The sequence below is a fragment of the Oryctolagus cuniculus genome, chromosome 9 (assembly GCF_964237555.1).
Source record: "Oryctolagus cuniculus chromosome 9, mOryCun1.1, whole genome shotgun sequence".
Classification (NCBI taxonomy): Eukaryota; Metazoa; Chordata; class Mammalia; order Lagomorpha; family Leporidae; genus Oryctolagus; species Oryctolagus cuniculus.
Window position 1 is genome coordinate 941522 of NC_091440.1, and position 27371 is coordinate 968892.

The 27371-nt window shown below is 65.4% G+C and overlaps 1 protein-coding gene across 2 annotated transcripts in view; it reads right to left on the reverse strand.

Moving 5' to 3' along the window:
- MCF2L (MCF.2 cell line derived transforming sequence like) overlaps positions 1 to 24219 on the reverse strand; it is a 138969-nt gene extending 114750 nt beyond the window's left edge. The window contains exon 1 of one of the 2 annotated variants that reach the window (XM_051841707.2): positions 24065 to 24219. The gene's annotated coding sequence lies outside the window, so the exon portion shown is untranslated. The remainder of the gene's footprint in view (positions 1 to 24064) is intronic. The other variant, XM_051841708.2, reaches the window with a different exon arrangement.
- Positions 24220 to 27371: the final 3152 nt, after the last annotated feature.

A 27371-nucleotide genomic window follows, 5' to 3' on the forward strand; every position in this document is an offset into this window, starting at 1 on the left:
GAGGGCTTGTCCAGTAAGAACAACGCGAGCCTTAGGCTGGCAAAAGTCCGTTCCCCTAGACCAGGGCGACAGCGGCTGCCCCCGTGCCAGGCAGCAGGAACCACGTCTCCAGACCCAGCATCAACGCAGGCGGCTGATGGAGACGCGCAGGTGTGCGCCACAGTGGGGGACAGCTGCCGGGGGCACACCAGCGCTGTGACATCCGACCACCTTCACGGAGGTGCCAGCCCAGGCGCGGGCCACGGGGGCCTCAGGAGGAAGGGATGGGCCCCAGGCTCGGGGCCGAAGAAGGGAGCGGTGGCCGTGGTGCTCCTGCAGCCGCAGGGGGCCTCCCTCCTGCCTCCCCACCTCGCGGCCGGCTTCTCTGTCTGCCTCCTCAGGGCCCCTACCCCAGTGTGACCCCATCTTAGGCACTCCCGTCTGCAGTGGCCCTGTTTCCAAACAAGGGCATGCTCACAGGTGCTGGGGTCAGGGCACATGGCCCCACCCATCACGGTGGGCGACAGCCAGGATTACCTGGAAGTCAGACAGGGAGGGGCAGTCGGTCTGAGGGTGGGGCTGGCAGCGGTGTGACACAGAACCCAGCACCCATTGCTCTGGGTCCTGGGGACTCCCTGGTGGTCCTGATGCACACGACAAGGCCTGGCAGGGCTGTCATGGGGCTCCCTGCCTGTCCACGTCATCTTGGTGCAGGGGACTGATGGGGCCAGCGTCTCCCAGAACGGGCACCCCACTGAGCTCCTCCCCAGCCCTGGTGCCCACTGTGGTCCCCGTGCTTGTCACTCTCAGAAGGCAGCAGGTGTGGCCAGGACCTGGGCTGGACGCATGTGGGGCTGGGTGAGTGGCAGGAGGCCGGCCACCTTCTCCCCACCTGCTGGGACTTGAGCCAGGGCTGACGACAGAGACGCCCAGTTCTGGAAGCAGCGTCTGCCCTGTGTGAGGGGCGTGGCTGCAGGCGGTCCCCAAGGCCAGCAAGAGGCCCCAAGGGAGCCCAGGGACCTTCCATGAGGAAGCTGGTCTCTGCCGAATGCCACCTGTGCTGTGCCACCAATCCCGAGCCGTGGGGCAGAGAGCAAGAAAGGGGTGCCACCAGACGGGGCAGGAGTCCACACTGGCTGAGGTTTGGGGAAGACAGGTCTGTCCATGCTGTGTGGGTCAGCCAGAATGGGCCACTCCCCTGTGAGCCCCTCCCGGGGGACACGGACCCCACCAGTGCCACCTAGGATGGCACAGCTGGCCTCGGGACAGACAGCACACCTCACCCAGATGGCAAGTCCATGAGTGTGTGTGCATGCATATGTGCATGTGTGTGCATGTGAAAACACCACATGTGTGCGCGCACATGTCACATGTGTGTGCGCACACATGTCACATGCGTGGCCTATCCCTGCCCAGCAGAGCAGAGCTGCCCAGGGAGGATGCTGGGAGTGACGGGTAGGCACAGGCCACCGCCGTGTCCCCCCAGTTCCGTCTGAGCCTCGGAGCCGGGGCGGGGGTGGGCGGGGGTGGGTTGAAGCAGAGGTTTCCACACGGACGGGAGTTGGCTTTCAGAAACTGAAGAAGGTGGACAGGCCTGGCGTCAAAACCCAGCCGCGCCCAGGTCCTCTCCCGGAGGTGCGGAAAGGGCTGGCTGAGCCACAGCAGGCCAGGCTGTGCGGCTGGTGCGCGTGGGCCTCAGCACTGTGTGGACGAGGAAGCCGAGGGGCGTGGGGCCCTCCCCAGCCCCCTCCCTGCCTCGGGGCCTGCGGGCGCCTCTGAGCACAAGCGGCTGAGCACCTCGGGGTGTGGGGCCGCAGCTGCGCCTGCCTGGACACCGCCCTGAGCCTCAGCTGAGTGCTCTGGGGACCAGGGGGAGCGAGGCAGGAACACAGCACGCTGGGTTCAGTGGGAGTCTCGCAGGGGCCCCAGCAGCCACCAGCGCCGGGACTCTGTGCCACAGCGCTCCCTTCTGGAAGGACCTGGGCCAGAGAGAGGACAGTGCTACTCGGGCAGTCTGTGGGGGGGGGCCCTAGGCTCAGCCCTGACACTGTGGGCACCACGGGGCGGGGACCAGGGCTCAGCCCTGACACTGTGGGCACCACGGTGGGGGGAGGGGGGGTCAGGGCTCAGCCCTGACACTGTGGGCACCACGGGGCGGGGGTGGGAGGGGGGGGACCAGGGCTCAGCCCTGACACTGTGGGCACCACGGTAGGGGGAGGGGACCAGGGCTCAGCCCTGACACTGTGGGCACCATGGAGGAGGGGGGCGGGGACCAGGGCTCAGCCCTGACACTGTGGGCACCACGGTAGGGGGAGGGGAGGGGACCAGGGCTCAGCCCTGACACTGTGGGCACCACGGTGGGGGGAGGGGGGGTCAGGGCTCAGCCCTGACACTGTGGGCACCACGGCGCGGGGGTGGGAGGGGGGGGACCAGGGCTCAGCCCTGACACTGTGGGCACCACGGGGTGGGGGGGAAGGGACCAGGGCTCAGCCCTGACACTGTGGGCACCACGGGGGGGGGGGACCAGGGCTCAGCCCTGACACTGTGGGCACCACGGGGAGGGGGGAAGGGACCAGGGCTCAGCCCTGACACTGTGGGCACCATGGGGGGGAGGGGAGGGGACCAGGGCTCAGCCCTGACACTGTGGGCACCACGGTGGGGGGAGGGGGGGCCAGGGCTCAGCCCTGACACTGTGGGCACCACGGTGGGGGGAGGGGGGGCCAGGGCTCAGCCCTGACACTGTGGGCACCATGGGGGGGAGGGGAGGGGACCAGGGCTCAGCCCTGACACTGTGGGCACCACGGTGGGGGAAAGGGGGAACCAGGGCTCAGCCCTGACACTGTGGGCACCACGGTGGGGGGAGGGGGGACCAGGGCTCAGCCCTGACACTGTGGGCACCATGGGGGGGAGGGGAGGGGACCAGGGCTCAGCCCTGACACTGTGGGCACCACGGTGGGGGAAGGGGGGGTCAGGGCTCAGCCCTGACACTGTGGGCACCACGGTGGGGGGAGGGGGGACCAGGGCTCAGCCCTGACACTGTGGGCACCACGGCGGGGGGGGGGACCAGGGCTCAGCCCTGACACTGTGGGCACCACAGGGTGGGGGTAGGGGACCAGGGCTCAGCCCTGACACTGTGGGCACCACGGCGGGGGGGGGGGGACCAGGGCTCAGCCCTGACACTGCGGGCACCACGGTGGGGGAAGGGGGGGTCAGGGCTCAGCCCTGACACTGTGGGCACCATGGGGGGGAGGGGAGGGGACCAGGGCTCAGCCCTGACACTGTTGGCACCACGGCGGGGGGGGGGGACCAGGGCTCAGCCCTGACACTGTGGGCACCACGGGGGATGGACTGCCACTGCAGGCCCTTGGGGGCCAAGGCTGGCGCCAGGAGCGTGGAGCCCGATCCAGGCCCCCCGTGTGGATGGGAGACACCCGATCAATCACTTGAGCCGTATCTGCTGCCTCCGGGGTTCCATTCGCAGGAAGCCGGGCCAGGAACTGGGTATGAAACCAGACTCTCCGGCGTGGGATGCGGGTACCCTAGCCCCTGGGCTGACGCCCACCCGCAGACAGGGCCTCCCCAGCCTGACGGCCCTGGTGTGGAAGCCTACACGGCTCGCCAGTCTGCCACAGCGGCCCCGGCACCGCGGGCCCCCTGGGTCCTGTGAGGAGGCACTCACGCAGGACTGCACAGCTGTGAACAGCCCTGCGGCCAGAGAGCCACCGGGTGTGGGCATCCCGGCCCCAAGGATGTCCCCAGCCGGCTCCTTGGAGCCCAGTGTGGCAAAAGGGACCTAGAAGATGGCACCAGTCTGGGTCTTGAAATGGGAGACGCCCTGCCGTGTGTCACAGGGTTGTGATGGGATAGGAGGCCCAGGGCAGGGTGGGTCAGGGGCAGAGGCCAGGGACATGCAGGCAGCCCCAGGCCTGCAGGAAGGACCAGCATGGCCGACACCTCAGCTTTGGGGCTTGCGGCTGTGGCTGTCATGTGTGCCGTTTCAGCCGCTGTGGGTGGGGCTTTCAGACACTAGAACCTCCCCTTGGAGAACCATGGCCCCGCCCCCACCCCCACACACCAGCAAGGTCCAGGGAAAGCAGCTGCCATGACCACGCACCCCGAGCTAATCCCGAAGCAGGGGCACAAGGAGCCTCTCGACTGTGTGTCCAGCCGGTGGCCTGCACTGCTCGGAGCGGACGGCAGGGCCCCAGCATGTGTGCTCCACGCCGGTGCTGGGTGACCAGGAGCACGGACATGGGCCTGGTGGCACAGGGCCAGGAGACACTGCCCAGCTCAGCCTCAAGCTCGCTCTCCAGGGGTGGTCCCCAGAGGGGCGGGGCTGTCACAGACAGGGAGGCCGCAGGAGAGGCTCTGCTTCTGGACGGGCTGCCTTCCAGGGGTGGACACTGGCGGGGCAGTCCCCGCCTCGGCTCCAGGCGCTGGGGGCCAGGGGCCAGATGTGTGCCTAGTCCAGGCCGTGCACCCAGGAGCCAGCAGGCGGGGTCCTCGCCCCTCGTTCCTGCCACGGGCCTGCCCTTCTGCCAGCAGAGGGAATCCCTGTGGACCAGGACGGGGCGGGGGCCACACCGCTCGCTTCCTCCTGAGCTCAGCCCCCACCTCTGGTTCTGGCTCAGCCTAGCCTGACATCCAGGGGGAGGCAAAATCCGGGGGCCGTGCCGTGCACCTGAGCCTCTCCTGGAAGCCCTGCCCCCACCCAGGTTCCCGGAGGAGGGGCTGCCAGGTGGCCCACGCACCGCCGTCACACAGACACCCCGCTTTTCAGCTGTCCGGTGCCCCCTGCCTCCATTATTACCACCTGAGGGTCAGACCTGGCACACACCTCCCGGTCAGCGGTCACCAGCGAGCTGCCCGTCCCCGAGGAGGGCTGGCAGCACTGAGGCCCGCACGTCTCTGCCCGCCTCTGGATGGCCATGGATCTCCGGCACCCGGTCCCGAGATGGGGCGGCCAGTGCCGGCAGCACAGCCCTCGGGCCGACTTCCTGCAGCCCCGTGTGAAGGTCAAGTCCACCAGGACGTGGATGCTCAGTCTACGGCCTCCTGCACTGCAGCCGGGGAGAGAGCCACGTGCCAGCAGAAAGGAAGCGGAGAACAATGAGGAGCGGGGGAGATCCGGGGCATTCCGGGAGCCCCCCCCCCCCCCCGCAGGCCCGCACTGACGCAGGTGCCTGTTTACAGCACAGGCGCTGGAAGCCGCACCAGCGCACGCTGTGTGGACGCTCACACCCGGAGCAATCCCACGCCATCGCTGCCCTGCAAACAGGCCCTGGGCAGTGCACAGGACTCGAGAGGAGAGCACACGCAGGCTCGGCTCCCCAGAGCTACAACCGCGGGGTGAGCTGGAAAACATGAGGCAGGGAGCGCGCGCTGCTCTCGGGCTCCCTGGGAGACAGACAGGGTGCCGGCGTGGAGAGCCGCAGTCCCAGACGCGAGGGAGCCGGGCACTTCAGACTTCTGAACCTTTCCACGCCTGGTTCACCTGACAAGCGTTACTTACGCAGCCTTAGCGCGAAGGCTGCATCTCCAGAGCTCAACACCAGGTCGGGGAAGCTGTCACCACCCGACGTCTGTGTCAGCTCTTACCTGGGGACCCGCACCGGGGGGGGCAAGCACCCACATCTATACCCTGCACCCCCATCCAGCCCTGCACCCCCATCCAGCCCTGCACCCACATCCAGCCCTGCACCCACGTCCAGCCCTGCAGCTCCTGCATCCCACAGGCCCACTCCCAGGCCCCTCCCACTTCACAGGCCCCTCCCACTTCATAGGTTCCTCCCACTTCCCAGAGTGCCTTCCCACTTCCCAGGCCCCTCCCACTTCAAGGCCCCTCCCACTTCCCAGAGTGCCTTCCCACTTCCCAGGCCCCTCCCACTTCACAGGTTCCTCCTACTTCCCAGGCCCCTCCCACTTCAAGGCCCCTCCCACTTCAAGGCCCCTCCCCATGTCCTGTGTCCCCTGTGCTGGCCGAGTCCCACGGGTGTGCATGGCTGGGTGGGTTTGTGGGCCGAGAGGGAACGGCTGTGGGGTTGTTTTCTTTTCCTAATGTAGACTGCACAGCTGTGAAGAGCCAGGAGCCCCATGGTGACAACCCCAGCACAGAACACCCAGGACACAGAGCGTCCACCCCTCCTGCTGCCTTTAGGGGACACTCCCTCCCCAGCCCCAGCTGATTGTCCCTTGCTGTGGTGTTGTTGCTTCAAGACACAGGGAGGCAGGGGAACAGAGGTCAGGCTCCCTGGGGTCGCCCAGCGGTGGGGGGGCGTCCAGGCCTGGTCCCCACTGCTGAGTGTGGGTGGCCGCAGCTTCTTTCACCTGCCGTGGAACCCAGGGTCCTGTGTTTTGTTTGTTTAAGGTTTGTTTACTTCATTTGAAAGGCAGAGTTAGGGGGGGCGAGACGGAGCGAGGTCTTCCCCTGCGGGTTCACTCCCCGACGCCTGCAACAGCCGGGGCTGAAGCCAGGAGTCTGGGAAACTCCACCCTGGCCCAAGCCCTTGAACCGTCCTCCGCCGCTCTCCCGGGCACATCAAACGGTGCTGGATGGGGAGTGGAGCAGCCGGGGCCTCAGCGGCGCCCACGCGGAACGCCGGCGCACCCCCCACCTGGCCGTGCCCCCGCCTTCCCAACAGCTCTCGCCCGGGGCAGCCGCTTTCAGTTTTGATGAAGTCCAGTTTACCACTTTGCCTTCCACGGATGCCGCTGTTGGCCTGTGTGGGCGGCCTCGCCTCACCCCAGGTCCCAGGACTGTCCACTGCACCTCACCTGCCCCGTGCAAGCAGGGGACCCAGGACTGTCCACTGCGCCTCACCTGCCCCGTGCAAGCAGGGGACCCAGGGCTGTCCACTGTGCCTCACCTGCCCCGTGCAAGCAGGGGACCCAGGACTGTCCACTGCGCCTCACCTGCCCCATGCGAGCAGGGGACCCAGGTCCCAGGGCTGTCCACTGCACCTCACCTGCCCCATGTGAGCAGGGCACCCAGGGCTGTCCACTGCGCCTCACCTGCCCTGTGTAAGCATGCGACCCATTTTCAGTTCACGCGGTTCTCCCCACCCCACCGTGTGCAATGGCTGGGATGGGATCGCTCCTGCTGAGCTGGCCTGCACCCTGGTCCAAAGCCTGAGCATCCTGGGGGGGGGTAGTCTGAGCTCTGTCCCCCACATCCCAGCCCCTTTCAACCACCCACATTTTAGGACAATCTGCACTACACCTCCAAACCTCCTGCTGGGGTTCTGGTGCGAGTTCCATCCCCCATCTGCGTCTTCCCACAGCCCATCTCCTGTCTCAAGCACAGCGGCCACACTGGGGGCCTCCCTGGGCTCTGCCCCTCGCACCTGTGCCCCCCCGCACCCGTGGCCCCTACACCAGTGGCCTCCCACACCTGTGGCCCCTGCACCTGTGGCCTCCCACACCCGTGGCCCCCGCACCCGTGGCCCCCGCACCTGTGGCCTCCCACACCCGTGGCCTCCCACACCTGGCCCTTCCGGGGTTCTGTTGGACTTACACCTCCTCAGAGCTCTCAGCAGCTGCAGCGCTGTGGGTGCTGGCGCCCAGGCACTCACTGCTGTGTGCAAGAGGTGGGCGGGGCTTCCCGGTCTGCCCTGACCTAGCCTGGGGACTGTGGCTCCTGGCAGTTCACCATGAGACAGCCACGCGTGCAGACTCTGCCACGCCCCCTCACCCCTGCCATGGTGCCCCCCTCACAAGCTTCCTGCTGGTGCACCCCCTCAGAGGTCCATGGAAGCTTCCGGAAGGTGCAGTCAGCCCCTCTCTGCCTAACCTTCAGGCACACCTCCCTGCCCCCAAGTTCCTCCCCAGGGACAGAAAATGGGAGCACACCCCCCCACGCACACAGGCGTCCTCACCCAGCGCGGGGCCTCCCACCACGGCCGCTCCCTTGCTTCCTCTCCGCCCGCCGCCCCACACATCCCTGGTTCTGGCGCCGTTTTCACCTCTGCCCAGGGCTTCCTCCCACACCCTGGGGCCCTTCGGTGAGAGGCAGAGGTCGCCGGCTTAGATCCCAGGCCTGCAGAGCGCTCCAACCCCAGGGGTCACTGGGCACTGAAGGCACCGTCATTGTTCGTCTCCGCAGGGCGGGCGTCTGGCTGCTGCATCCAGCACCCAGGGGCCGGGCCGAGTGCTGGCTCCAGCCCCCGTCTCCAGCTTCCCACTGACGCACAGCCCTGCCGCCCACTTGGGAGACCTGGATGGAGCTCCAGGCGCCTATTTTGGCCTGGCCCCGCCCTGGCCATTGTGTGCATTTATGAGAACTGTCTATGGCTGTCTGTCTTTCCATCTCTCTAGGTTTCTCTTTAAAAAAGTCTCCAGTGAGAGCCCCCAGGTCTGGGGTCCCTGCCCGTGCAGATGCCGAGGAGTCTCCCGGACCAGGAGAGCACCACGCTCCCACGTGCACACCCAGTCACCTGCAGCTCAGGCACGGCTATGCCGGGGCCACTCTGCCCTCTAGTGGCAGCTGGCGTTGTCACAATTTGGGTAGGCGGAGACCTGGGGTGATCCTGAATGCTCACAATGCAGGGGACGCCCCCACAGAGAACAGTCCAGACCCAGCACCCCCATAAAGAACAATCAGACTCCAGATGCCCCCACACACACATAGAACAACCTGGACCCAGGGGTCAACAGGAGGGGTCAGAGCAGCTGTTTGCCACCTCACTGGACACTGAGCAGTCATCACCGTGGCTTTACAAGCCTGGGTGGCTGAGGTCTAGGCAGGGCCTGGGCAGACAGGGCTCCCGCGGCACAGGCTCTGCTTCCTGGACAGGCCGAGCCAGGACGACCCCGAGGGCTGCCAGCGCCGGCCCAGGCCCAGGGCACTGGTCCACAGGGCAGGGCGCGTCTCACACACAGCGAGACAGCACGGGGTCAAACAGCACACGCCCGAGTGCGGGGACCTCCGCTGGCCCCGGTACTGAGGCTGGCTACCCCGTCATGTGGCATCCGAGATGGCCCTCGGACCCCGCCACCAGAGGGCAGAAGTACCCATCGGACGGCAATCCCCGGTGGGCAGGGGCTGCGGGGAGGTCGTGCCCAGCGCCACGGCTGTGATCCGGCCGCCCGGGCCTTCTGTCAGGGAGGCCCTGGCCAGGAGGGAGGTGGGCTCTAGGCCATGGCCGTGGCACAGGAGGGGCTGCCCCGGTCCTGAGCCGGGTGCCGGCGTGAGACCCAGCACGAACAGCCAACGAGAAGCCGGCAGCTCTTTGGGGGCTGAGGACTTGGGCCCCTGGTGTGTGGCGTAGACACACACAGCAGGCACCGTCCCCGTGCGGCGTACACACACACAGCGGGCACTGCCCCTGTGCGGCGTAGACACACACAGCGGGCACTGCCCCTGTGCGGTGTAGACACACACAGCGGGCACGGTCCCCGTGCGGCGTAGACACACACAGCGGGCACTGCCCCTGTGCGGCGTAGACACACACAGCAGGCACTGCCCCCGTGCAGCGTAGACACACACAGCGGGCACCATCCCCGTGCAGTGTAGACACACACAGCGGGCACTGCCCCTGTGCGGCGTAGACACACACAGCGGGCACCATCCCCGTGCAGTGTAGACACACACAGCAGGCACTGCCCCCGTGCGGCGTAGACACACACAGCAGGCACGGTCCCTGTGCAGTGTAGACACACACAGCGGGCACCATCCCCATGCGGCGTAGACACACACAGCGGGCATTGCCCCTGTGTGGTGTAGACACACACAGCAGACACTGCCCCTGTGTGGCGTAGACACACACAGCGGGCACTGCCCCCGTGTGGCGTAGACACACACAGCGGGCACTGCCCCTGTGCGGTGTAGACACACACAGCGGGCACCGTCCCCGTGCGGCATAGACACACACAGCAGGCACTGCCCCCGTGCGGCATAGACACACACAGCGGGCACCGTCCCCATGCGGCGTAGACACACACAGCGGGCACCGTCCCCGTGCAGTGTAGACACACACAGCGGGCACCGTCCCCATGCGGCGTAGACACACACAGCGGGCACTGCCCCCGTGCAGCGTAGACACACACAGCGGGCACTGCCCCTGTGCGGTGTAGACACACACAGAGGCACCGTCCCCGCTCTGGTCACCCCGCAGTGACGGGCGTCCGAGCATCAGCACAATGGCTGCAGATCTGTGCAGACCCCCAGGCCCCCAACCGCACGGCCAAGGGCAGGAGACCCACAGCCGACGCCGGCTCACGAGCTCCAAGGTCAGAGTAACCCTGACTCCCGCTGAGAGCTGACCCACATAGCCAGCGGGCCATGGGCTGGACGCGGCCGCCGACACCTGGCAGAGCCGTGGGGTTCCCCCGCCCCGAGCGGCGAGGGGCAGTGACGCCCGCGAGGCCATCTGGCTCTCCCGCTGCCACGGAGCTCTGCACTCAGTTCAGCTCCGGCCTGGGGCACCTTGCTGGGCCGGGCGCTGGGGACGCGGTCACAAAAGCCATCACCTGTCCCCAAGTAAACAGGAGAGGCGAGCTCAGGCTTCCACTGGGGTCAGAGTCAGCCAGTCACAGATGCCTGTAAAACCAGCAATTTCAAGATTTACGTGGCAAAGCCTCAAGGTGTCCTTGTAGACCCAGGAGACTGATCAGGGCCACCGGGAGCTGGCACCCTGCCCCGCGTGCTTCTCTGCAGGTTGTCACAATGAATCTGTGAACAGCGGGGAAGATGTCGCCTGTCTGGGTGTCAGCCCCAGGGGACGCGCCCCCGCAACCCGACCTCTCACGCCATGAGCCGGCCCGCCCGCCCGCTGTGCCGTCCACTCAGCCGGGGCCTCCAGGTGACCCATGCAGGTGGGCGCAGGAACAATTCAGTGAGCCATGACATCCCACAACGTCCACAGGAGGCGGTGCTGGCGAGGGTGGTGACTGGGGGCACCCACAGCCAGAGCCGTGGCCCCGAGGCCAACAGACTTGCTCCAGGCCCGCCGCCGGGCCAGGCTGGCTCTGCCTTGGGCTCCGGCTTCAGGGGTGGGCCCTGCTGCCCTGCGTGGAGTCCAGCTATTCCCATGGAGCCTCCTCCAGGGGGTCACTGCACGTCCCAGCGGCAGCCACAGCTCCAGGGAAGCAGCACCCCAGGCCGCCGGAACCGCAGATGTGCTGGGTGGTCCACGCGGTGCTTCTGCGCCCGTGACAACCAGCAGGAAGGATGCTGTCCCCAGGCCGCCCCAGGAAAGCAAGGGCATCCCTGGGGAAGAAGGCTGTGCGTCACCTGCAAGGTGCCACCAGTGGAATGGCCAAGCCACGCCCCGTCCACCCCCGTGTCACTCATCCCTCCACACCCGCTGTCACAGAGGAACAGCCCAGCTCTGTGGTTGAACGAGGTGCGTGGGGCCGTGGCCCGTGGACGGGAGTGGGGCGGGAGTGAGCTCTACCCGGCTCCGACACCTGCACAGGGAGCCGCGCCCCCTGGGTTGTGCTTCTCTGCGGTTTTCTGGTGCTGAAGAAGCCAGGTGTCCATCACGGGGGCTTTCCAGCCACGCACCCTCCCTGCTGTTCCCTGTTCCCCAGCATCTCCTGCGGGCTGCCCAGCTCCCGCTCGGCCACCCCCATGTCCCCGTGAGAGCGTCACCCGACGCCCGAGTCCCTCTCGACGAGGCGTCAGCAGCTTTGTGCTCAGAGCCTGGTGCGTCCGGCCACCTGCCAGCTCGCGCCGCCTTCACCAGTCGGAACGTGTGCGCCGGGGAAGTTCTGTTCCGGGCGTCCTGGGGCCCGGATAGCAGGAGAGCCGCCTGGAACGCGGGTTCCTCCCCTTCGTTTTCCGAGGAATGACTGGATCCAAACATCCCCACAAGCCTCCAGAGCTACTATGGAGCCCCTCCCACCACGTCCACAGCCAAGTCCACGTCCACGGTGCTCCAACTCCCAGGTTTCCATGCCGTGAATAGCACCGTCCTCCCCACCCAGGCAGCCAGAAGTTCATTGCCGAGGGGGTCACCACTGCTGGTGCCCTCACCTTTGGCAGGAGAAGAGGTTTTAGGCTCACTGACATTCTCTGCCCAGACCTGGTCGCTTCTCCAAGACCCCCGAGTCCCGTCAGTGGGAGTGGCACACAAAGACCCCTGACCTGGTCAGCAGGAGAGCACAGAGACCCCCTCCCCCAGGGCCATCAGTGGGAGCAGCAAATGGAGACAACTGACCTGGTCAGCAGGAGCGTGGAGACCCCTGACCTGGTCAGTAGCAGCACACAGTGACCCCAACCCAGTCAGTGGGGGTGCATGGAGACCCCTGGGACCATCAGTGGGAGCACACAGAGACCCCCAAGTCCCATCAGTGGGAGCAGCGCACAAAGACCCCCGACCTGGTCAGCGGGAGCATGCAGAGACCCCCGAGTCCCGTCAGTGGGAGCGGCACGTGGAGACCCCCTGGGCCATCAGCGGGAGTGGCACGGGGAGACTCCTGGGACCATCAGCGGGAGCGCACAGCGACCCCGAATCCTGTCAATGGGAGCAGCACACCAAGACCCCGTCAGAGGTCCGTGGAACCCCCGCGTCCCCTGTGTTTGGCATCCTGCATGGACAGATCTCGAAACCATGTGAGGTGTGTTTTCTTTTTTTGAATGAATAAAAGACACTGGATTCGCACAGATGTCTGTGATCAGACTCAGGACTGGGGACGTCAGTGGAGTTCACGGTCACCTGTGCCCGTTCCTGCCAGCGCACGAGCCGTCTTGGAGAAGCCCGTGGGAAATGTGCGTTCTGTAGAAACACGGAGTGCAGGACTCGCTGCAGCAGAATAAGCCTCTCTTAATTCCATTTTCCATGAGCTTTCTGAAGTGCCTCGCGCTCCTGGGGCAGATCCCCAGCCGTGCGGCTGCAGGGTCAGAGGTCTCTGTGACCCGAGGGAGGCCGGGCCACTCACCCGGGCGTCCGATCCTCCACACCTTGGCCAGAGAACCTGCAGGTTCCGGCGCTGGGGGTCCCGGGGGGAGATCAGAGCCGGATTCGTCCTGTGAGCCACTGTGAGAGCTCCTCCTCCCACAGGCGGGTTAGGTCACGGGCTCTGCTCTGATCAGTGTGTGCAGCCTTGGTGCTGCTGCTGTCTCCCCACCTGGACACAGGTGTGTGTGTGTGTGCACGTGTGTACCTGCGTGTGCACATGTGGGTGTGTGCCTGTGTGTTGTATAGATATTCCTGTCATGTCACTCATTCTTACAATGATGTACTTATTTTTTTGAAAGACAGTGACAGAGAGAGACAGAGAGAGAGAGAGAGAGAGAGATGGGGGATACCTTTCATCTGCTGGTTCCCACCTCAAATAACCACAGGGGCTGGGACTGGTCAGAAGCCAGGAACTGAAGCCAGGAGCCTGGAGCTCCATCTGAATCTCCCACAAGGGTGCAGGGGCCGTCTTCCACTGCTTTCCCAGGCGCATTAGCAGGAGCTGGATCGGAAGTGGAGCACTGGGACGCAAACTGGTGCTCACATGGGATGCCAGCATCACAGGCAAACATTTTTTGCATCAAAACATTTTTTTTAATATTTATTTATTTGAAAGACAGACTTACAGAGAGAGGTAGAGACAGAGAGAGGTGTCTTCCATCTGCTGGTTCACTCCCCATATGGCTGCAGTGGCTGGAGCTGTGCCGATCTGAAGCCAGGACCAGGAGCTTCTTCTGGGTCTCCCACGTGGGTGCAGGCGCCCAAGGACCTGGGCCATCTTCCACTGCTTTCCCAGGCCATAGCAGAGAGCGGGATGGGAAGAGGAGCAGCTGGGACTAGAACCAGCACCCATATGGGATGCCAGCACCGCAGACCAGGGCTTTAACCTGCTAGGCCACAACGCTGGCCCCCAAAACTCTTATTTTTAAATTAATTCCATTTTCTGTGAGCTTTTTGAAGTCTCCTCATATAAATGTATGTGTCGTGTTGTGTGAATACGTGTGAGTGTGTGCGTGTCTGTGTGTGATCAGTGATTGCTCAGGAAGGGCATGTATGTACTGTGTGTGTACTGTGTGTGTGCTGTGTGTGCATGTGCTGTGTGCATGTTGCTGGCTGTCAGGAAGGGCATGTATGTACTCTGTGTGTGTGTGTGTGTGCGCGTGTGAGTGACTGGCTGTCACTCAGGTCAGGTGCGCACACTCTATCTGCAGCTGAGCCCAGCCTGTGCGGCGAGTCCGAGCTTCAAGTTTATGCTCTGCGTGAAGACCAGGCCGGGTGCCTGGACAAAGACCTCCGACAGCCGGGCTGTACTATGTACGTACTGTGAGTGCACGTATGTATGTGTGTGTACTGTGTGTGTGCATGCACTGTGTGTGCACGTATGTATGTGTGTGTACTGTGTGTGCGCATGCACTGTGTATGTACTGTGTGTGCATGTACTGTGTGTGTACTGTGTATGCATGTACTATGTGAGCATGTACTATGTACTGTGTGTATGTACTGTGTATGTACTGTGTGTGTACTGTGTGTGCACGTATGTATGTACTATGTGTGTGCATGTACTATGTGTGTGTATGTACTGTGTGTGTGTACTGTTTGTGTGTACTGTGTGTGTATGTACTATATGTATGTACTGTGCGTGTACTGTGTGTGTATGTACTGTGTGTGTGCCTGTACTGTGCCTGTACTGTGCATGTACGGTGTGTGTACTGTTCATGTTCTGTGTGTGTGCTGTGTGTGTGTACTGTGTATGTACTGTGCGTGTACTGTGTGTGTGCATGTACTATGTGTGTACTGTTTGTGTACTGTGTGTATGTACTGTGTGTGTATGTACTGTGTGTGTGTACTGTGTATGTACTGTGTGTATGTACTGTGTGTGTGTACTGTGTGTGTACTGTGTGTATGTACTGTGTGTGTGTGTACTGTGTGTGTACTGTGTGTATGTACTGTGTATGTACTGTGTGTATGTACTGTGTGTGTGTACTGTGTGTGTACTGTGTGTATGTACTGTGTGTGTGTGTACTGTGTGTGTACTGTGTGTATGTACTGTGTGTGTGTACTGTGTGTGTACTGTGTGTATGTACTGTGTATGTACTGTGTGTATGTACTGTGTGTGTGTACTGTGTGTGTACTGTGTGTATGTACTGTGTGTGTGTGTACTGTGTGTGTACTGTGTGTATGTACTGTGTATGTACTGTGTGTATGTACTGTGTGTGTACTGTGTGTGTACTGTGTGTATGTACTGTGTGTGTGTGTACTGTGTGTGTACTGTGTGTATGTACTGTGTATGTACTGTGTGTATGTACTGTGTGTGTGTACTGTGTGTGTACTGTGTGTATGTACTGTGTGTGTGTGTACTGTGTGTGTACTGTGTGTATGTACTGTGTATGTACTGTGTGTATGTACTGTGTGTGTGTACTGTGTGTGTACTGTGTGTATGTACTGTGTGTGTGTGTACTGTGTGTGTACTGTGTGTATGTACTGTGTATGTACTGTGTGTGTACTGTGTGTGTGTACTGTGTGTGTACTGTGTGTATGTACTGTGTGTGTGTGTACTGTGTGTGTACTGTGTGTGTATGTACTGTGTGTGTGTACTGTGTGTGTACTGTTTGTGTGTACTGTGTGTGTACTGTGTGTGCATGTGTGTGTGGGCAGAGCTGGACGCGGTGCTCTGCGAGTCAACTGCTGCTCACCTGCCAGGAGCAGGCTGGGGCGGGGCCGGGGGGGGCGCGGTCTCCGGGAGGACACAGCTGGGCCTCTGATGCGGGTGGGGCTCGTGACTGGAGAGGGAGAGAGCCCTGAGCAGGCCCAGGGTGCAGGTGCAGGGTGGCGGCTGCAGGCTCCGAGTGGGGGAGTGAGAACGCGCGGCCCTAAAGCCCCCACCCCAACCCCCAGTCGGAGCGGGAGGAGAGACGGGGGAAGAGAGCAGCGGCCAAGAGCTGGCAGGGAGCAGCCCCCCCGCCCCCCAGAGGCTGAGTCTGGCCAAGGGATGCTGTGGAGATCTTAGCATAAAGGCAAAGTTAGGAGCAGAATACCAGCCTTCCTAAACTCCAGAGGACATGCAAAACAGGCGGGGGGGTGGGGCGGGGGCCCACCCGTGAGCAGGTGGGGGAGGGCAGTGGGGGAGGCCCCACCTGTGAGGGGGGCGGGGCAGTGGGGAGGCCTCACCTGTGAGCGGGGGGGGGGCGGGGGGGCAGTGGGGAGGCCCCACCTGTGAGTGAGGGGGCAGGGCAGTGGGGAGGCCCCTCCCGTGAGCGGGGGGGGTGGGGCAGTGGGGAGGCCCCACCTGTGAGGGGGGGCGGGGCAGTGGGGAGGCCCCTCCCGTGAGGGGGGGTGGGGCAGTGGGGAGGCCCCACCTGTGAGTGGGGGGGTGAGGGAGGCAGTGGGGAGGCCCCACCTGTGAGCGGGGGGGTGAGGGGGGCAGTGGGGAGGCCCCTCCTGTGAGCGGGGGGGTGAGGGGGGCAGTGGGGAGGCCCCTCCTGTGAGCGGGGGGGTGAGGGGGGCAGTGGGGAGGCCCCTCCTGTGAGCGGGGAGGGGGCAGTGGGGAGGCCCCACCTGTGAGCGGGCGGGGCAGTGGGGAGGCCCCACCTGTGAGGGGGGGGGTGAGGCAGTGGGGAGGCCCCACCTGTGAGCGGGGGGGGGTGAGGCAGTGGGGAGGCCCCACCTGTGAGCGGGGGGGGGGGCGGGGCAGTGGGGAGGCCCCTCCCGTGAGCAGGCGCCCCCAGGGAGCACCGGGTCCCGGCTGCTCCACTTCCCATCCAGCTCCGGCTGATGCGTCTGGGAAGCAGTGGGAGGCCCGGCTCAGCCTGCAGGCCCCAGCGCAGCTCCGGCCGTTGCGCCATCCGGGGAGTGACCCAGCGGCTGGAAGCCTCCTCTCTCTCTCTGTCTCCCTCTTGGTAACTCTGCCTTTCAAATAAACAAGTACATCGTAAAAAGAATTTTGGAACCCATGCTTATCTTTCCCATGATTTGCATTTTCCACGAACTTTTTGCAGGCCCCGCATGTTTATGAATTTCAATTTTTTTGCATCAAAATAAGCTTGCTGGCTGATCGTGCTGCCCACGAGCCCCCTGGAGTCCGGTGTGCACGCAGGGGAGGCCAGGAAGGTCTGGAGGAGCCGTGGCTGCAGCTGGCACTGAAAGGGGGGGCGGGGCGGGATGTGGTGCCCCAGGCCTCAGCAGTGCCATTGGTTGTGTGGGACGGCACCCGCCAGGGCAGGCTCGGGCTCTCAGAACCCCTAGGAGATGAGATCCGGGCAGACACCGGCAGGCACAGCCATGGCGCAGGGGCATAGCGCAGGCGCAGGTGCTGGGTGACAGCTGGGGGCCTGTACGGGGGACCACTTCCTCCGTGTGAGCAGAACTGGCCGAGGCCGCCTCACCCCAGCCTGGGGCCGAGTCTCCTGCAGTCTCACCGGGTGCCTTGCCGGGGAGGCCAGCTGGAGGGGAGCCGGGAAGGAGGACCTGGGCCTGCCTGGGGCCGCTGGGGGGGGAAGTAAGGCAGTGGGGAGGGGGGTTAGGCCCAAGTGACCACAGGCAGGGCTGGAGCCAGGCTGCAGGAGGGAGGGAGGGACTGCGGCCCCTGGAGAGCATGGGGGGCCACCGGGAGGAGGAGTGGCCGAGCAGTAACCGGCCAGGGCGCAGGAGGCAGGAGTGTGTCCGGGTCTGCGCAGTGGGCAGAGGAGCTGGAGGGACCACGGCCACAGGGCGGCCACAGGGCGGCCACAGGAACAGTGGGCCTGTTAGGTGGGAGGCTGTGTGTCTGAGGGGTCCAGGGGAAAACAGCTTCTGGAGAAAAGGAAATCCCGTGGGGGCCGGCGCCGTGGCTCACTTGGTTAATCCTCTGCCTGCGGTGCCGGCATCCCATATGGGTGCTGGGTTCTAGTCCCGGTTGCTCCTCTTCCAGTCCAGCTCTCTGCTGTGGCCGGGAGGGCAGTGGAGGATGGCCCAAGTGCTTGGGCCCTGCACCTGCATGGGAGACCAGGAGGAAGCACCTGGCTCCTGGCTTCGGATCGGCGCAGCGCGCCAGCCATAGTGGCCATTTGTGGGGTGAACCAATGGAAGGAAGACCTTTCTCTCTGTCTCTCTCTCTCACTGTCTAACTCTGCCTGTCAAAAAAAAAAAAAAAAAAAAAAAGGAAGGCCAGGAGGCAGCCCAGTGTCCGCTGGTGCATAGCCCCGCCCCCGCCCCAGCTCGGTGCTCCCAGCCTCCCCACCCTGAATCTCCATGGAAACTGGGTGCGCTCCAATTCTGTCCGTCGGCTGCCCTGCCCCAGCGACCTCGCTGACCGCTGACCACTGCTCCCGCTCTCTGCACTCTGGGCAACGAGGACAACCTGGCCCACTCACCCCGGAGGGGCCCTGCCTGACCGGCCCGGCCCGGCCCTGGCTCTCCCGACGCGAGCTCTGGACGAGCAGGCACACTCAGGCCCCCGTGGGCAGTGGGTTGACCTCCCAGAGACCGAGTGTATCCCCTCCCAGGGGCGCAGGGCAGGGGCTGGGTGGCAGCTGGGCCCGTGCGTGGAGAGCCCTCGCGGCCAGGGGCTGCCAGCAGCATCCAGAGTGTTCTCCCAGGAACACGCGCCCCAGCGGCTCCACGCCACCGAGTCCCCCTCGTCTGCCGGCTTCCTGGACATCAGCATGGTCCGGAGCCAGGCGGAGGCCGCGCTCTCCCACAGCCGGGCCCGTCTGTGGAGCCCGTCCCCCCCCCCCCCCCCCGCAACCTGCCCGGAGTCAGCTCTGCACGGACCATGCTTGCAGCTGCACACGGCATTCTGGGAAACAGCAACGATGCCCCAGGAAGGCCACCCGCGCTCTGGGAACGACCCAGACCCCGCGCCCACCAGGTCCTGAGGACACGACCGTCCACTGCGGGCACCGAGGGAAGCCAGCCAGTGGGGAGCTGGCTGGACGTGGACGGAGGCTGGGAGAAGCCCAGTGCCGCGGTCACGCCCCGGAGCTCTGTCACCGCCCACGCCCCAGACACTGGTGAAACCCAGACCCAGTTCCCGCGCGAGCCTCAGCTGGTCCCAGCTCCTTCCAGTTCCCCCACGAGGATGTAGCAGCCCAGTCACGGAGCCGTCCCTGCCGTCTCCCAGGGTCCGCACCAGCGGGCAGCGGGAGTCAGCAGCCAGAGCCAGGATTCAAACCAGGTGCACCAGTGTGGGGCCCACGTGTGTTCACCACCTCCAAACTCAAGTCTTGGGGCGACAGAACACAGCACTCCTGTGCCTGATTGCTGGAGCCAGGGGCCCGTGAAGAGGAGGCAGGCTGGACCACGGGGGCCCATGAAGAGGAGGCAGGCTAGACCACGGGGGCCCGTGAAGAGGAGGCAGGCTGGACCACAGGGGCCCGTGAAGAGGAGGCAGGCTAGACCACGGGGGCCCGTGAAGAGGAGGCAGGCTAGACCACGGGGGCCCGTGAAGAGGAGGCAGGCTGGACCATGGGGGCCCGTGAACAGGAGGCAGGCTGGAGCACGGGGGTCTGGGCGGGAGCACTGGGGTCTGGGCGGGAGCACAGGGGTCTGGGCTGGACTACTGGGGTCTGGGCGGGAGCACTGGGGTCTGGGCGGGAGCACTGGGGTCTGGGTGGGAGCACGGGGGTCTGGGCGGGAGCACTGGGGTCTGGGCGGGAGCACGGGGGTCTGGGCGGGAGCACTGGGGTCTGGGCTGGAGCACGGGGGTCTGGGCGGGAGCACTGGGGTCTGGGCTGGAGCACGGGGGTCTGGGCGGGAGCACTGGGGTCTGGGCGGGAGCACTGGGGTCTGGGCAGGAGCACGGGGGTCTGGGCGGGAGCACTGGGGTCTGGGCTGGAGCACGGGGGTCTGGGCGGGAGCACTGGGGTCTGGGCTGGAGCACGGGGGTCTGGGCGGGAGCACTGGGGTCTGGGCGGGAGCACGGGGGTCTGGGCGGGAGCACGGGGGTCTGGGCGGGAGCACTGGGGTCTGGGCAGGAGCACGGGGGTCTGGGCTGGACTACTGGGGTCTGGGCTGGAGCACTGGGGTCTGGGCGGGACCACGGGGGTCTGGGTGGGAGCACTGGGGTCTGGGCTGGAGCACGGGGGTCTGGGCTGGACTACTGGGGTCTGGGCGGGAGCACGGGGGTCTGGGCGGGAGCACTGGGGTCTGGGCTGGAGCACTGGGGTCTGGGCGGGAGCACGGGGGTCTGGGCGGGAGCACGGGGGTCTGGGCGGGAGCACAGGGGTCTGGGCGGGAGCACGGGGGTCTGGGCGGGAGCACAGGGGTCTGGGCTGGACTACTGGGGTCTGGGCTGGAGCACTGGGGTCTGGGCGGGAGCACGGGGGTCTGGGCGGGAGCACGGGGGTCTGGGCGGGAGCACTGAGGTCTGGGCGGGAGCACAGGGGTCTGGGCGGGAGCACTGGGTCTGGGCGGGAGCACTGGGGTCTGGGCGGGAGCACTGGGTCTGGGCGGGAGCACGGGGGTCTGGGCGGGAGCACTGGGGTCTGGGCGGGAGCACGGGGGTCTGGGCGGGAGCTCTCCCAGCAAGCAGCACGAGGGAGACGGAGGGGGGGTCCGCGTGGCAGATGCACTTTAAACACACGTCACCAACACCCGTGTGTGCAGTGGATGTGCACGCGCACGTGTGCACTAGATGTGTGTGCCCATACATGTGCAGTGGATGTGTGTGCACATATGTGCAGTGGATGTGTGTGCACACGTGTGCACTGTATTGTCTGAACACGTGTGTAATGGATGTGTGTACCCCCACATGTGAATGTGTGTGCCCACATGTGTGCAATGGATGTGTGTGAACACACATGTGCAATGTGTGTGTCCGCACGTGTACGATGAATGTGTATGCACGAGTGCAGTGAATGTGTGCACACGTGTGCAATGGATGTGTGAACACACGTGTGCAGTGGATGTACGTGCACACACGTGTGCAGAAATCAGGACGAGCTTGAGCTGGGTTCGCAGCCAAGGCGCCCGAGGTGGGCAGGGAACCAGGAGCCCCTGGGAGGCCGACGTCCCCAGGCCCCGGCAGTCGTAGCAGAGTCCCCTTGGGCTGTGCAGAAGTGGGGCCTGCAGAGACGCGACCGGGCCCCAACCAGGACAGCTGGGGAGGCAGGGGGGTCCTGGGGCCGCGGGAGCCGCCAGTGAATCCCTGTCCACCTGAGATCCCCTGGCCACAGGCCGCCTCTGGGGAGCCCCAGGCAGGGAACCCCTCCTTCAGTCTCGGGATCAGAGCCGCCCCAGCTGATCCGAAACAGCTCCCGGCAAAGCGGCCGGAGCAAGCCGGTGAGTGAGCCGTGAGCCATGTCGGGAGGGCGCACGCCGAGAGCGAGGCGAGACCAGCAAAGGCAGGCGGCGCACGGCCGTCCCCAAGCCTTCACCCTGAGTGGAAAGAGGGCTTCCTGGCGTCCACCGGCTCGGCCCCAGCCGCCGGTGACCTTACAGAGACGAGGCCCGCCACTCTTAGTCTGACGCTGGGCGGCCCCGGCTACCCTCAGCAGGGCAGACAGGCAGGGGGACCGACCCCTGGCCCATCTCAGAGCTCAGCCACGCCCCATCAGCCCAGAGGACGGGACGCAGCACGCACAGGGGACCCAGCACCCACACAGGATGCAGCACCCACATAGGACCCAGCACCCATAAGGGGCACAGCACCCACACGGGACCCAGTATGCACACAGGGCACAGCACCCACATGGGACCCAGCACCCACACGGGAGCCAGCACCCACACAGGATGCAGCACCCACATGGGACCCAGTACCCATAAGGAGCCAGCACCCACATGGGACTCAGCACCCACACTGGCCCAGCCCCACCCACTCTCGTATCAGCCCGGCCTGCACCAGCCCACGTGTCCCAGGAGAGGTGTGTGGGTCACACAGTGTGGCCGCCCACACAAGCTCGCTTAGCCTGGAAGGGACCAGCACTGACACTGGCCACGGCTGCAGGGACAGAGGACGTGGCCCAGTCTCAGCAGCCCAGCGCTGTGGGTGCCACAAGAGGGCTCCCTGCAGAGAGGGGGCGGGCAGGGAGTCGGTGATGACAGGGGACAGAGCCTCAGACGGGGGGATGAGGAGGCTCTGGGGCGGCCGGAGGTGGTCACTGCCCAGTGGTGCCGGGGCACTCAGCACCCAGGTACCCGAGCCGCCACTGCGGCTTCCAGCCTCTGCCCCCAAACCCAGCAGCTCTGACGCGAGGCGTGGGCAACATCTGGCCTGCTGCACCGACACTGGCCCCAACTGCACCCTTTAACATGCTAAATCTTATTTCTACGCCAGACTGAAAACGCCACTACCGACGGCAAACATTCGCGTCCAGGTGGCCGTGTGGTGCAGCCGCTCCCATCCATAGCCGAGGCCCTGGGTTCGAGTCCCAGCTCCGCTTCTGCCCCAGCTTCCGGCTGACGCGCACCCTGGAGGTGTGACGGCTCGGGTCCCTGGGTCCCTGCCACACACGCGGGAGATCTCGATGGAGGTCTGGGCTGCTGCCTTCAGCCTGGCCCGCGCTGGCTGTGGCAGGCACGTGGGGGTGACCAGCAGATGGGAGATCTTGTCTGTCTGTCTGTCTGCCTCTCAAAACCAATCAAGTCAAGATGTTTCCACCTCCGGGGTAGGGGCAGCGCTAGACGCAAAGGCTGCAGGTGACCGGAGGAGAAGGGGGTGGGGGTGCATGGGGGGCGCAGCGGTGCCCGACTCCACAAGGAGCAGAAAGCAGGCTCACGGGGAGCAGGGGCAGGGGTCCCCAGTGCCAGGGAGGGCGCAGGGAGCCTGCACAGGCCCCGACCCGAGCCCCTGCCGGCGCTGCCACCCACCCGCCCACCACAGTCAGGTTTCGGGTCATGCCCGGCCTTGTGTGCTGGCCATGGAGGAAGCACCCAAGCAGAACCCGAACCCAGGCAGGTGCTCCACAGCCTCAAGTGTTCCGTGGCCACACAGCAGGCCTGGCTGAGGGCCGAGCCTGGGAGACGGCTCGGGGCAGCACCAGGGCGCTGGCGTGCCAGCCACGGGGGACTGAGGTCGGGCCCAGGGAAGGCTGACCAGCCCTTGGCGACTGCCGGGCAGTTAATCTGCAGCCAAGCCACCTGCCGAGCGCCCGCTGTACAAGTTAATGATAACCGGGCTCTGTACCCAGTAAACAGCCAGGCACTGACTGCTTCCCAAGCCCCCGCTGTATCAGCAGGGACCCTCCCCTGGGCCCCGGTGGGGAGCCGCCTTCCTGTTGGGTTCCCCGGTGCACACCCTGGGAACCTAAGTGCCCAAGGACCCTACACTTCCGGGGCTTCTAACCCTGCAAAACCACTCAGTCGCTGTGCTGGCAGGGCAAATCGCACTCGGCCAGGGCCACAGAACCAGCCCAGCCACTGCCCTCCAGAGAGGTCAAGGCTGAGACCACCAGGGGCTGCACCCACGCGGGCCCCAGGTCAGTGTGTGGCGGAGCTGCCACTGGCCAGCCCACATGTGGCACGGAAACCCTGGCACGGCCCTCGGCGTGGTGGTGTGCGTTCAGGATGGGGGGGGAGGCTCCAGTGTGGGACGCCCCAGAACCAAGTCTGCACCCAGGAAGCCCCCGGTCCAGGCCCCAGGCCCAGACCGGAGCAGCACCAGCATTCTCTCAGACCCGCCCCCCTGCCAGGCAAGCTTGGGCGCACACTGCACTTCCAGCTGGCACCCGGCCGCCCCGCTGGGCCGGGCGGAAACTTCACTTTTGGTGTCAGTTTCGGAGGGAAAGGCAACAAGCCGGCAAACGCCAAACCGAGAACGGGGGGCGGAGCCTCTCCCCTCAGGGAGGAGATGAGGGCGCTGTCGGGAGGGCCAAGGGCAGAGGCAGGTGCCACCTCCCGGACAACCGACCCCCTCCGGCCCCAGGAGAGGGGCCCCTCGCCGCTCAGCCGGTGCCGTCCCGCAGCCAGGCGGACGTGGAGACCAGCCCACGACTCACACAATAGCTGTTCTGTTCTCGAGACACGAGGCGGAGCCGCACAGAGTCCTGGCAGGTGCACTGTGCTGAAAACCCAGGGGGTGTCTCACCACCGCCAGCCGGAGCCAACCTCGTCTTAACACGCTCGCTTCAGCAACCAGCAGGGAGCCAGGCGGCCACACAGCTTGTCACGGGCGGTGGGCAGGGGTGAGCCGCCTGACCCAGCCAGGCCCAGGGTCCCGCCGGCCCGAGCTCTCACCATGAACCTCCAGATGGGGCGGGAACGCGGGCGCTCACCTGTGGGAGTGGCGGCCGCCGGCGGCTCATCGCACACGAGGCCGAGGACGTCGGAGACGGCGACCTGGTGCTCCGTGTCTTCTCCGAGGGCCTCCGCGGGCCGTCCCGGGGCAGCCGCATCTCTGCGTCCAGTTCTGTGGCCCCGGAGGAACCTCCAGCAGTCAACCATGGGGCTGCGGTGTGAGAACGCAGACTTGAGGAGGGGCAGAGGGAGGAAAGCCCGCTTCTCTGCACAGACCGGCGGCCGGCAGCCGCGCTCCTCCCGGGATGGGGCCGGTGCCTCTCACGGTCGGGCCCTCCTCCGCCCCACGCGCCCTCGTCCCGCTGCGGCGGGCGGCCGGACAGCCACACTCGCCTGCTGCTTACGGAGGAAAACCCGGGTCTCCTCCAGGCCCAGGGTGCAGCTCGCTGACCCGGCACACGGGCAAAGCCGGGCTTCCTCAAAACATTCTCAAATCCTCTGGAGTCCGGCACGGGCACGGAAGTGTCTCTCCGGGAGAACCTGGCAAGGGAGCTGGAGGCCTCCCGGAGCGGCCCCGGCAGCTTCAGTCGCGACGGCAGGTGCTACCGCCTGCTGCTGCTGCACCTGCCGGCTCTGCGAGGGAGACCCTGGCCGAGGGACGCCTCTCCACTCCTGCTTTTGGTTTACAAAAAGACTTATTTATGTACCTGAAAGAGCAACAGAGAGACAGGGGGACAGAGGAGGGAGAGAGAGAGGAGAGAGAGGAGAGAAAGAGAGAGAGGACAGAGAGAGAGAGAGGAGAGAGGAGAGAGGGGAGAAGGGAGAGAGAGAGAGGAGAGGAGAGAGGAGAGAGAGGACAGAGAGGACAGAGAGAGAGAGAGGAGAGAGAGGAGAGAAAGAGAGGAGAGAAAGAGAGAGAGGAGACAGGAGAGAGGAGAGAGGGGAGAGGGGAGAGGGGAGAGAGAGAGGAGAGAGAGAGGAGAGAGAGGAGAGGGAGGAGAGAGAGAGAAAGGAGAGATCTCCTGTCTGCTGGTTCACTCTCCACATGACTGCAACAGCCAGGAGCCAGGAGCTGCTTCCGGGTCTCCCACGCGGGTGTAGGGGCCCAAGCACTTGGGCCATCTTCTCTGCTTTCCCAGGCCATTAGCAGGGAGCTGGATCGGAAGTGGAGCAGCCAGGACACAAACCGGCGCCTATGCGGGATGCCGGCACCAGAGGAGGCTTACCACTATGCCACGGTGGCTTTGCCCGCTGCACCACAGCGCCGGCCTCCACACTTGGGCTTTCTCCCTGCAGGCCGTCGGGTGCCCCTCGGTCCAGCCTTCCTGCCCTGGCCTCTGTCCACACCGCGAGCTGACTCTAGATCCATGCTCCAGCGACACAAGAGGCCCTGAGCTGCAGGGCCCCTGCACCTGCACTGTGCCTCGGGCAGCTGGCAGCCCCTCTGGCCACACCATGGGCCTGGACAGCGGCCTTTGCCCCGGGCTGCCTGTCAGACCCCAAGGAGCCTTGGTGGAAGCGCGGAGGATCCGGCTCACCTCCTCCGGGCCTGCAGTGATGGCGCCGCCGCACACAGCTGCGAACCCAAGCAGGCTGGGAGCTGCCCCCTCCCGGCCACAGCCACCCGCCCTGCAAACCCACCCTGGGGCCTTCGCCGCTGCTGGGCGGGACCTGCCCGTCTCCCGCGTGTCTGGGGTTCGGAGCCCGTGTGCCAGCCCCTCCGCGTAGCCGTGAACTCCAGGCCGCTCTCCCAGCAGGGCTGGGCAGGCACCCTCACGGGCTCTCGGAGGCTCCGTCTTGCACACAATCAGACCCAGGCGCAGACACCTGTTCCAGGTTGCTTCAATGTGGTTCTGAGTGCGAGGCGGGCCCTGTTCAGAGTACCACAAACCCCAGGTCGGTCCCGTTTTCTCTCCCTCTCAACCTCAAGCAGGCTGCCGGGGATCCAGGCCCACAGGGATGGGAACAGGCGGCGGGGTGCCTTTCGTGTTGGTCCCTGGCTGCGCCTCCTCCCGCTGTGTGTGCAGGGCCGGCAGCAGGATGCCAGGGACCCCCCCACACCGCTCCTCTGCTCACCCCGTCTCTAAGCAGGGCTGAGACGGCCAAGGCTGGCCGGCAGCTGGAGGAGCACCGTGACCCCAAGGGGAGAGAGGATGCAGCCCGACGCCAGGCCCCAGTGGGCTGTGGCTACTTCCTGAACCCCAAGGCTGGCTCCACCCAGGCACGGGACGCAGGCCGGCATCTGCGGGCTTCGGTGTCCGCTGGAGAAAGCCCCGACCAGCGTGCAGCAGCTGAGGCCAGGGGCCCGGCTCCACTTGAAGCAGGCGCCTTGTGCACACAGCAGGAGGCACCTGTCCACCCTCACACTGTCCAGGTGCAGCCCAGGGAGGCCCTCACCCTCGCTCCCCTCCAGGGAGGGGCAGGCAGGGAAGACCAGGAGACCGTCGTCCTCTCCTCCCCTCCCCACCTCACAATCCACCCCTCCCTCGCGTGCACGCCCGGCCACACAGCACCGGGGCTGCCAGAGTCAGCCCCGATGGCCCTCGCGTCTCTGTGAGGAGCGGCGAGCTGGGGCGAGCACCAGACCCGGCGAGCACAGCGCAGCACTTTCGCTGGGGTCCGCTCGGCCCCTGTCTCAGCCTTCTTCCTTTATCCCTTTTGCAAACCTCACCTGCACCTCGTGGGCCCAGCAGCTGAGCCAGCGGCCCCGGCAGTGACTGCGGCCGAGAGCATGGCTGTGGCCTCTGCCCTTCAGGGCTCTGGAGTGGCCCCGGGCAGCCTTGGTCAGGAGGTCTCAGGGGCCTCTGAACCCAAACCTGCAGAGCTGGCGGCCGCCGCTCGGCCTGAGCCCCCAACACCTGGGCCCACAGCTTCCCCAGCGGCAGGCCTGACACAGACTGGCCCCCAGCACGTCTATGGGGGCCTCTGGTTCTCTGGAGGGCCCCGGTCCCGCAGGCTACGCCATGCAGAGACCACACACCCTGGGGGAAGTGTGGTGCCCCAGAGGGGGGCAGTGTGGGGCCTCACCAGGGGTCTTTCCCCCAGGGTGTCCGGGCCACCAGCCCTTCTGTCCAGGGGAGGCCTGTGGTTCCCAAATCCTCTGCATGGCCACATCACGCGGTTCCTGCTGTGCACAAAGGCTCTGCGCACCCCAGGGGAGGCCTGGGAGCCTGCACTTCCACAGGTGGCCCCAGGGACTGTGACGGGCTGCGGCCACGCCAGGTCTCCGGGAGCGCACGTGGGAAGTGGAGGCGGGGAACTGGCATCGGCTGTTAAGCCACCACACAGTGCCGCCTTCTGACCAGCCTGGCTGCCGGAGCCTGTTCGGACGGTGCCAGGATGCTG